Below are 11,903 nucleotides of genomic sequence, written 5' to 3' on the forward strand. Positions count from 1 at the left end.
CTCTTGTTGCCCAAGCTGGAGTGCAATGGCACGATCTCGACTCAATGCAACCTCTGCCTCCCGGGTTCAAGCAATTCTCCTGCCTCAGCCTCCCGAGTAGCTGGGATTACAGGCATGTGTCCCCACGCCCCGCTAATTTTTGTATTTTCAGTAGAGACGGGGTTTCACCATATTGGTCAGGCTGGTCTCGAACTCCTGACCTCAGGTTATCCACCAGCCTCAGCCTTCCAAAGTGCTGAGATTTTAAGCATGAGCCACTGTGCCAGGCCAACAGTAGTTATTTCTATATGGTGGGACCAGAGCAATGTTTAATTATTTTATATCTTTCTTATTTTCCAAAACATCTAAAAATGAGCACATATCACACATGATTCAAAAAGTACACCATGAATTGCCATTTAAGAAATGGTAAAAAAAAAAAAAGAAAAGAAAAGAAAAGAAATGGTAACTTCCAGCTGGGCACAGAGGCTTACACCTGTAATCCCAGCACTTTGGGAGGCCAAGGCGGGTGGATCGCAAGGTCAAGAAGTCGAGGCCATCCTGGCCAACACGGTGAAACCCATCTCTACTAAGAATACAAAGAAACGGTAACTTCCAAGGTAAGTTATCAGGAGGAACACTGACATCAAAAGGTTTTGTTGTTGTTGTTGTTGTTTTAAAAAAAGATGTAAACCCAGAGGATGGGGAAAACAGGAGAGAAAAAAATAGCAACATTGTGGAGGTGGGAAAGCAGATAGACAAATGATAATGGGCTAAACAGACCAAAGCAAGTTGAACCAAAAGCCAGGAGCAGAAAAAATGGAGAAGCACCTGATTTATACCACTGAGTCTTCAAAGGACTTAGGAAATAACAGCACCAGGTACTTCTGGAACTGAGGGGAAAGGAGGAGGTAACTAAAGTAAAACTTGGGTAAGAACTGTTTGATAAATGGTTAAAGCTCCAGGTTCCTTCTCCAACTCTAGAGCTTCTGACATAGTTAAAGGCCAGGGTACACTAGCCATATGCCATGTACCTAGTTGCCTACTGACAGGGTATGCTGAATACTGAGGACTCCCTCTCCCAACAGAGGCCTCTCCCTATACTTGGCTCCCAGAATACTTACTCTCTAGGCAGAAGACTACTCCCTGGGTACTCTGACTGTCCTACCAGGAAGGACCTAAGGATACTGACACCAATTGTTCCCTCAACAAAATGCCCACCCAGAAGACCCTATAGTGAAACTCAAAATTAATATGTCTTCAGGTTCAGAAGTTCCAGTCATGTTTTTAGTCCCATTCTCTTACTAAGGGGCAAATAACCAAGGATTTACCAGATATATGAAGTAAGCTGTTAACACGGAAGATGTGATACAGAAAAAAAGCAACATGTGATAAACAAATTATATAAAGGGAAAGTTTTGAAAATTAAGATACTGCCCCCAAGGAAAAATAAGTAAATGCTGTAAAATGGAAAATTCAGATAAAAAATTCTTAGAAATCAAAGTTCAATAAAAGGATTGGAAGATGATGAAGGAACCTCTGGAAAGCAGAAAGCGACATTTTTTAAAATGGAAAAGAGGGTTAAAAAGATAGGCGAGTTCAGTATAAGAAATCCAGCACTCAAGTAAGAGGAGCTCTGAAACGAGAATTTAAAAAAACAGAGATGAAAAATCAACAAAATAATTCCAGAAAATTTCTTAAAACCACAGGACCTCAATTTCCAGAATAAAAGGGCCTAATGTATACATCATAGTGGATGAAAACAGATCCCCACCAAGGTATGTAAAATTTTAGAACACTGAAACAGAGAAAGATCTAACAAACTTCCAGAAAAGAAAAAAAAACTAACACGCAGATCAGTAATTTTTTTGCTTTTTAAAAAAAATTATTATTTTTCTTTTTTCTTGGCTGGCATAACAAAATAAGTAATTTTTTTTTTTTTTAAAGACAGGGTCTCATCTGTCACTCAGGCTGGGATGCAGTGGCAGGATCTCGGTCCACTGCAACCTCCGCCTCCCAGGTTCAAGCAATTCTTGTGCCTCAGCCTCCCGAGTACTGGGATTACAGGTGTGAGCTACCATGCCCAGTTAATTTTTATATTTTTTGTAGAGACCGAGGTTTAATCATGTTAACCAGGCTGGTCTCAAACTCCTGGCCTCAAGTTATCTGCCTGCCTCAGCCTCTCAAAGTGCTGGAATTACAGGCATGAGCCACCATGCCTGGCCAGGATCAGCAATCTGAGTGACTTCAGATACTTCATCGGCAGTGTTGGAATCAAGCGGGCAATGAAACAATGGCTTCACAATCCTGAAAGAAAAGTATTTCCAATCTAAAAATCTATACCCAGTCTAAGTAGCAAGCCAGTATGACAGAAAAATGAAAGCACTGTAAGTGTACAAACTCAAAACTTTACCAATGTAATCTTTCTCAGGAAGATACTAGAGGATGTTTTCTACAAAAGTAAACGAGTAAATAATTAAGTAACAAAAAGTTACAGACTAGCCTGGGCAACATAATGAGACCCTGTCTCTACAAAAAAAATTTTTTTAATTAGCTAGGTACAGTGGTGTGCACCTATAGTATCAGTTATTTCAGAGTCTGAGATGGGGAAGTCCAAGCTACAGTGATCTATGCTTGTGTCACTACACTCCAGCCTGGGTAACAAGAGCAAGACTCTGTCTCACAAAAAAATATATATATATAAATACGCATCCTCATTTGTAAATTTAAAAAAAAAAAAAAAAAGACAAGACAATAAGCTCAGGGCAGATGTTTTCAACAGGAACAACAAAGAAATCCAGAACATGGGCTGTGCGCAGTGGCTCACTCCTGTAATTCCAGCACTTTGGGTGGTGGAGGCCAGTGGATCACCTGAGGTCAGGAGTTCGAGACCAGCCTGGCCAACATGGTGAAACCCCCATCTCTACTAAAAATATAGAAATTAGGTGGGTGTGGCAGCAGACACCTGTAATCCCAGCTACTCGGGAGGCTGAGGCAGGAGAATTGCTTGAACCTGGGAAGCAGAGGTTGCAGTGAGCCAAGATCACGCCATTGCACTCCAGCCTGGGCAACAAGGGCAAAACTCTGTCTCAAGAAGGAAAAAAAAAAAAAAAAAAAAAAAAAAAAAAAAAAAAATCCAGAACACAATAAAACAGTATCTTTATCTTATTTATTTATTTTTGAGGCAGGGTTTCATTCTGTTGCCCAGGCTGGAGTGCAGTGGCATGATCATAGCTCACTGCAGCCTTGATCTCCTATGCTCAAAAGATTTTCCCACCTCAGCCTCTTGAGTAGCTGGGACTACAGATACACACCATCACACCTAGCTAATTTGCTAATTTTTCTTTTTAGTAGAGGCAAGTTCTCGCTATGTTGCCCAGGCTAGTCTTGAACTTCAGAGCTCACGTGACCCTCCCGCCTTGGCCTTCCAAAGTGCTGAGATTACAGGTGTAAGCACCTGGCAGAATGATATCTTTAAAGTGTAAGAGAAGAGCTGTCATTTCTTCATTGATATCCAAGAATAAGAGTAAAATAAAAACAAAACCAAAATTTTCCAAAGAAATTCCGAAAGCATGTACTTCTAGAAGAAGGAAAAAGATTCCTAAAACGAAGATGTGAGGTGAATAAGGAATGTTAAGGAGAAAAACAGAAGCACACAGGCGAATCTAAATAACTGTGTAAGACCAAAAAGGAAAAAAAAAAAAAAAATGACAATTTGGGGGATAAACAGAAAAGGGTAAAACTAAAATATAAGATGAAAGGGGTAATGGGATCAAAGTGTTTAAGGACCCTGGATGGTTCAGGAAACAGTGAAGATACTGTATATTTTAAGATCTTCAGTTATGTGGGCATGCTTAAGTTTTAGCAGTAATCATTAAAAGAATAGGAATACAAGCGCCAGGCATGGTGGCTCAGGCCTGTAATCCCAGCACTTTGGGACGCCGAGGTGGGTGGATCACGAAGTCAGGAGTTCAAGACCAGCCTGGCCAAGATGTTGAAACCCCGTCTCTGCTAAAAATACAAAAACTAGCTTGATGTAGTGGCAGGTGCCTGTAATCCCAGCTACTCTGGAGGCTGAGGCAGGAGAATCGTTTGAACCCAGGAGGTGGAGGTTGCAGTGAGCCAAGATGGCACCACTGCACTCCAGCCTGGGTGACAGAGGAGACTCCATCTCATAAATAAATAAATAATAGTAATATAAGAACCTCCAAAGATGAATAATGACCCAAGTGGAATTTTTTTTAAAACCTTCAATCAGTTCTTAGAAAAAAGTAGAAGGGTGTATGTGTATGTGTTGAGGTCAGGAGAAGATGAAGGTGGAATACAGAAAAGACAGAAAAGAGACACAAAGGGCATAAAATAATATGGTAGAAACAGTTTCAAATATGTCAGTAATCACAACATACATAACTACACTAAGCCTGTCAATAAAAAGATAGTAACTGTCAGTATAGCTTTAAAAACAACCGTAATAAAATCTATTTACATGCCATATACAAGAGACATTGAAAATATAAGGACCACAAGGTAAAAAGTAAAAGGATGAACTAGATAGTGGTTTGGTGATGGTTGTACAACTTTGTGAATATACTATAAACCACTGAATTATACACTTTAAAATGGTTAAGATGGTGAATCTTATGTGAATTTTATCTAAATTTTGTTTTTTGTTGTTTTTTTTTTTGAGATGGAGTCTCACTCTGTCGCCCAGGCTGGAGTGTAATGGCGCAATCTCATCTCACTGCAACCTTCGCCTCCTGGGTTCAAGGGATTCTCCTGCCTCAGCCTCCTGAGTAGCTGGGACTACAGGCGTGTGTCATCATGCCTGGCTATTTTTCGTATTTTTAGTAGACACAAGGTTTCACAGCATTAGCCAGGATGGTCTCGATCTCCTGACCTTGTGATCCGCCCACCTCAGCCTCCCAAAGTGCTGGGATTACAGGCATGAGCCACCGTGCCCGGCCTAAATTTTGTTTTAAGTAAAAAGATGACCTCTAACAAACATCAACCAAAGGAAAGCTGGGATATCTGTATTAATATCAGACAAAATCAACTTAAAGGCAAAAAGGATTATTTAGGAAGGCCACAACACAATCATAAAAGGTTCAATTTACCAGGAGGATATATTAATTCTTAATTTTTATGTAACTGATACACTGGCCTCAGAACATATTAATTCAAAACTGTCGGATTTGCAAAGAAAACTTGGCAAACCTACTATAATAAAGGACAGTAATAGACCCCTATCAATGGAAACAACAAGCAAATAAAATATTAATAAAGAAGAAACAAATTTGATCTTTGGACACATACAATACCCTGCACCAGTTGGAGAACATATATCCCAGAGAGTGTAGGCTAAAGGTTTTGAAATAACTTCAGCTACTGAAAAGGGCAAATTATGAGGGGGTGGAGGGAAGATGAACCTAGATTGGATTTTATGTTATACAGCTTAGAAAAATGCAGCCTAATGAGAACACAGACAAGATTTATTAGAATCTATATATTCTACCACATTCCCCCTCTTTCACCAATTCCTCGTATTTAAGGAAAATGACCACATATAGAGAAGCTAGGTCCCTTTTATGAGAAACAGGGATCAATTATAATGATTTGCAATACATCATTGACATTTATTACCTCTTTCCTATTTAAATTTTAGAGTTTGTGTCAGAGGTTACATTTAGTAGAAAAAAGAATCACATAACTAACCTCGTCCCTGAAAAAGCTAAGAGATACACACTTACCTGTAACTTCAGGGAATGGTCATGAAAAAGGAGTAACAAACTAAAGCACCAATTTATAGACTACTCTAAGGGGGAAACTAAGAGTTACAACTGAAGGATTACATACAAAAATACTCACTGCAGAAGTATTTTTAGCAGCAAAAAATTGGAAATAATCCTTATATTAAATAAAAGGAAAATGATGAAAAAATTATAGTTTGGAAGACTAGAAATACATGTAGCAAGATGTTTACGTTTTGTTGGATCACTGGTTATTTTTGTTACTGATGTTTTCTAACTTTATTATTTTATTTTTTATTATTATTATAATTATTTTAGACGGAGTTTTGTTCTTGTTGCCAAGGCTGAAGTGCAATGGCGTGATCTCGGCTCACTGCAACCTCTGCCTCCCAGGTTCAAGAGATTCTCCTGCCTCAGCCTCCCAAGTAGTTGAGTGGCATGTGCCACCCACACTCGGCTAATTTTGTATTTTTAGTAGAGATGGGGTTTCACCATGTTGGTCAGGCTGATCTCAAACTCCTGACTTTACGTGATCCACCAGCCTCAGCCTCCCAAAGTGCTGGGATTACAGGCATGAGCCACCGTGCAGGGTCAACTTTTCTATTTTAGTAATAAGCAAAAATATAGCTAATGTTTTTGTTTAATAACAGTGGTAATAGCTTCCATTTACTAATGGCCTATGTACAGACACTGTACGTATTAGATATTTTACAAACAGTTCATTAATCTTCACTACTATAAGGCAGGTATTAATAGCCTCATTTTACATAAAGTAACATGGTCCTTAGGCTTCTGTTTTCACCAGTCACTTGCTTTCCAATATGAATTATGCAGTATTTTATGCAACAACCAATTCTTTACTGTTCAGGATATGCTCTCGTCTCTTGGTTTGATGTCTGGGTTTAGGAAGCTGTTTAGAACAGCATCAGGGTCACACTCAAAGAGATGCTGATGTGGAATGATTACAGCTTAAACAGTGTGGATCACTTCCCACAGAAAGGAGACTCGCTTATTCATGCGAGTTTCTTAGCTCTCAATTTTCTTTTTTTTCCACACAATTTCACATAAGAGAACAAAAATAGGTATCACCCATCAATGCGTTTTTTTAGCATTTTCCTTTTTATAAAATTCATACACTGCCTCATTTGAGCCTCACAACACCAAGAGGGGCAGATGAGAAGTATGGTCTTCATTTTAGAGATGAAGAAAAAGAGCTAAGAAATTAAAATGTCTTGCTAATAAGTAATGGGAAAAATCCACCTCTCTGGAGCTGGCATCCTTTCTATCATATTTATCTTTCTATCATATTGGGAAGACTTTCACATAACCCTAGTACTTACTGGGGAAATACTTGCTGTCTTCTATAAAAAGGCAGCTTATATATATTTAAAATCATTTTCTTAAATTCCTTTTGAATATTTTGTATTTTTTAATTTTCTGTAAAGACAGGGGTCTTATCATGTTGCCCAGTCTGGTCTCAAACTCCTGGCCTCAAGCAATCCTCCCACCTTGGCCTCCCAAAATTCTGGGATTACAGGTGTGAGCCACTGTGCCTGGCCTTAAACTGCTATTGAGACAAATTGTTCCAATTCTTCTATTTGCCTTCTGAAGGATACAATCCAGCCAGTAAGTGTCCTAGTTATCTTTTAAAATGTAATAGCCATCATAGACACACTCATCAAAATGTTAGTACTATAAGGGGTGGGATTTCAGATAACTTTAGTATTTTTTCTTTAAATTTCTGTTAAAAATGAAATGCTTCATGTTCTCTATATCATTAGGCTAACACCATCTTTGCATCCCTAACTGCACTGTGCACGGTAGGCATTCAATAGCAAGTGCTGAATAAATCTGCTTCCTAAACTTCTGCCACATCTGTGTACCCTCCATCTGATTATGTACTTAATATATTTCTTTAAACCAATTCACTTTTTAAAACTAGCCTTATCCTAAGTGACAATACATTTGTATGAAATCATGAGTTTGATATGCTAGTTTCATTTTTTTCCTAATATATATTAATAGGTATACAACTAATCAAATTTAAAATATTGATATACCTAAAATTATCTTACCAGTGGTACTTGTGCCAAAAAGCAATACAGCTAATGACTGTTTAGTCAGTCTTTGACCTTCTCCCTCACTCCCCGTAATATCAGTCTCTAAGTACAGTCATGCATCACTTGACGACGGAGACATGTTTTGATAAGGGTGTTATTAGGTGATTTTATTGTTGTACAAACATCATAGTGTACACTTACACAAACCTAGGTGATACGGCATACTATACACCTAGACTACTGTACAGTCTATTGCTCCTAGGCTACAAACCTGGCTACCATGTTACTATACTGAATACTGTAGGCAACTGTAACCAATGGTGAGTAATGGTGTATCTAAGCATACGTAACCTTAGGACAAGTAGGGTTACAAATATGGTATTATAATCTTATAGTAGCATATTTGGTCCATTATTGACTAAAATGTCATTATGTGGAGCATGACTGCTTTCAATCCATCCTTTATTATGACTCTTGCACTTACTTGGACCTCTCGTTCTGGTGCAGGCCCTCATTATCTCACACTTATCTTGGTCATTGTAATGCAGTAGGCTCCTAGAAGTCTCTTTGTCTCCAATCTTTGCTCTATCCTATATTCTGCCATCAGATTTGAATCTTCCTAAAATAAGCTTTGGTACCCAAATATAAATCTAAACTTTCCAGGACACTGGAAACAATCACTTGATGTCTTCAGGAAAAAGTATTTAAAAAACTGGTCCTGCCCTACCTTTCGATCACCATCTACAAGAATCCATTTAATCATTAGTTTCAGAACAGGCATTGTGAACTTGGTCTTTACAACTTTATTCATTCCCTGCCTTCAACCTGAAAAGCCCCAGCCTAAAGTCAAACTTCTATCTACTTCAAATAGCCTCACTTCGAAACTTATCTGACCATTAGAATCTGCATTAATATCTCCATTTCTGAAAGCCACACTGTATCAGCTACTGCTCATGACATTTACCATGCCCTGCCTTAAACTCCAGGCTATTTGTTTCCTCTACTGTAAGTTCTTTAGGGTAAGACCATGTCTATTGTATCTTCTCATGTAATATGTATTTAGATGGTAAAATATTTGTAGGTAATCAATGAAGCAAAACAAGCCCTTTTTGTTTGTTTTTGAGACACAGTCTCGCTCTGTTGCCCAGACTGAAGTGCAGTGGGGCAAATACAGCTCACTGCAACTTTAACTTCCTGGACTCAAGTGATTCTCCCACTTCAGCCTCCTGAGTAGCTGGAACTACAGGTGCACATCATTTTTTTTTTTTAAATGCAGTCTCACTCTGTCACCCAGGCTGCAATGCAGTGGCACGATCTTAACTCACTGCAACCTCCACCTCCCAGGTTCAAACAATTCTCTTGCCTAAGCCTCCCGAGTAGCTGGGACTACAGGCACATGCCACCACGTCTGGCCAAATTTTTGCATTTTTAGTAGAGACAGGGTTTCAATGTGTTAGCCAGGCTAGTCTCAATCTCCTGACCTCGTGATCCGCCCACTTTGGCCTCCCAAAGTGCTGAGATTATAGGTGTGAGCTACCGCACCGGCTAACGTCCAGCTATTTATTTTTTGAGGAGGCAAGGTCTTACCATGTTGCTCAGGCTGGTCTCAAACTCCTGGCCTTAAGCAACCCTCTAACTCTAGCCTCCCAAAGTGCTGGGATTATAGGTGTAAGCCACCACACCTGGCTGTGGGGCCCTAAAGCGGCCAGCAAAATAAGTCAAATACTATTCGACATACTTCAAAGGGCCACCCAATTGTTTTTGTAGCCAAATAAAACTATTCTCATAGATATTAAATGTCTATAATCTCTTTATTTTGCTTGTAATCAGTACACCACTAGCTAATGTCTAGGTTTAGCTATAATATAGTCTACCTCACATGTAGATGCCTCTTAAGCAGGTTAACTTTCTTTTTCTTGAGACTGGGTCTCACTCTGTCACCTAGGCTGGAGTGCAGTGGCACAATCTCAGCTCACTGCAACCCCCACCTTCTTGGTTCAAGCAATTCTTCTACCTCAGCCTCCGGAGTAGCTGGAACTACAGGAATGCAATGCCCGGCTAATTTTTGTATTTTTAGTAGAGACGAGGGTTTCTCCATGTTGGCTAGGCTGGTCTCAAACCCCTAACCTCAAGTGATCCACCTCTCTTGGCCTCCCAAAGTGCTGGGATTACAAGTATGAGCCACCGTGCCCAATCATAAGCAGGTTAACTTGCTACACTTGCATGATTCTCTCGTATTATCACTGGGTTATTCTTTCTGGACTTCGGTTTTTCCTATCTATAAGATGACCTTAAGATGTCTTCTAGGCCGGGCGCAGTGGCTCACGCCTGTAATCCCAGCACTTTGGGAGGCTGAGGTGGGTAGATCACGAGGTCAAGAGCTCGAGACCATCCTGGTCAACATGGTGAAACCCCATCTCTACTAAAAATACAAAAATTAGCTGGGCATGGTGGCGCGTGCCTGTAATCCCAGCTACTCAGGATGCTGAGGCAGGAGAATTGCCTGAACCCGGGAGGCAGAGGTTGCGGTGAGCCGAGATCGCGCCATTGCACTCCAGCCTGGGTAACCAGTGAAACTCCGTCGCAAAAAAAAAAAAAGATGTCTTCTAATCCCTTCACAGAATTCTGTTTTATCTACATATTTATAATATGTTAAGCACTTTACTAGAACCTGTTTTTAGGGTAAAAACAGATGCTCAGATGTTAATCATTTTCTGGTACTCTCTACATTTTGGTAGCGACTACAAGGTATTTTGCACATATTATTTCATTTAATCTTCAAGACCCTAAAATGTAGGCACCTTTAGCCTAGTATTTCTCAACCAGGGGAGACTCAACCCCACCCTTACCTTTAGGGAACATCTGGCAATATTTTGAGACATTTTTGTTGTCACAATTTTTGGAGGTTGGGGGGAAAATGGCCTCTAGTGGCGAGAGACCAGGGATGCTGCTAAACATCCTATGATGCTCAAGGCACCTCCCACAATAAAAAAAAATTATCTGGCCCAAAATAATAGTGTGGAGGTTGAGAAACCTTACTGGCCTCATCTTTCAGTTAAGAAATCAGGCCAGGACGATCCAAGATGGCCGACTAGCAGCAGCTCAGGATTGCAGCTCCCAGTGAAGGCGCAGGGAGTGAATGGATGCCAGACTTCCAGATGAATTCTTGTTGCCCACGGACCAGGAGATTCCCAGCAGAGGAGTCCCACGGGTCAACAGTGTGACTCTTTTGGCCGGTGAGGCTGTTTTGCCGGCGCCCCGGCACGGCGGTTCTCAGTGCAGAATATGCAGGACTGGGTGCCCTTTTGGTTGGCGTTTGGAGCTCCAGGAAGGCAGAGTCACCCATTCACTGATTGAAAGGGGGACTGAAGCGGGGAGCCAGACCAGGAGATTCTCGGGCAGAAAAGCGCCACGAATCTCAGCGCCCGCTGTTTCAACTGGTGCGGTCGCCGGGAAATTGTATCGATCCTGGTGCCTTTTCGGCGGGCGACTGGGACACCTGGGAGAGAATTGACTATTCAATTAGGAGAAGAAAAAAGGGGGCTCCAAGGCGGGGAGCCAGGTGATCAGGCTTGGCTGGTCCCACCCCCACAAAAAAACAGCAGTTGGAAACGCTGAGGATTAAGAGTTTCACAGCAAGCACAGCTGAACCCTGGAAGGTCCAGCTCTGTCAGGGAGGGGTGTCCGCGAAGGAAAACAAAGAAACAGAAATAACACCATCACCAACAAGCTCGATGTCCACTCAGAGACCCAATCTGAAAGTCAGCAATTACAAAGATGAAATCCACAAAGATGGGAAGAAACCAGCGCAAAAAGGCTGAAAACACCTGAAATCAGAATGCCTCTCCTTCTTCAGGGGATAGCAGCTCCTCATCAGCAAGGGAACAAGGCCTGATGGAGAATTGGTGTGATGAATTGTCAGAATCAGGCTTCAGAAGGTGGATAATGAGAAACTTCTGTGAGCTAAAAGAACATGTTCTAACCCAATGCAAAGAAACTAAGAACGTTGAAAAAAAGTTTGACAAAATACTAACGAGACTAGACAATTTAGAGAGGAATATAAGTGAATTAATGGAGCTGAAAAACACAATACGAGAACTTCACGAAGTATGCACCA

General features: G+C 40.7%; 1 protein-coding gene across 2 annotated transcripts in view; it reads right to left on the reverse strand.

Moving 5' to 3' along the window:
* Positions 1-11,903, reverse strand: part of ZMPSTE24 (zinc metallopeptidase STE24) — a 54,944-nt gene that overhangs the window by 12,711 nt on the left and 30,330 nt on the right. The gene's annotated exons all lie outside the window — the stretch shown is intronic.

The sequence above is a fragment of the Cebus imitator genome, unplaced genomic scaffold, assembly GCF_001604975.1.
Source record: "Cebus imitator isolate Cc_AM_T3 unplaced genomic scaffold, Cebus_imitator-1.0 Scaffold385, whole genome shotgun sequence".
Classification (NCBI taxonomy): domain Eukaryota; kingdom Metazoa; phylum Chordata; class Mammalia; order Primates; family Cebidae; genus Cebus; species Cebus imitator.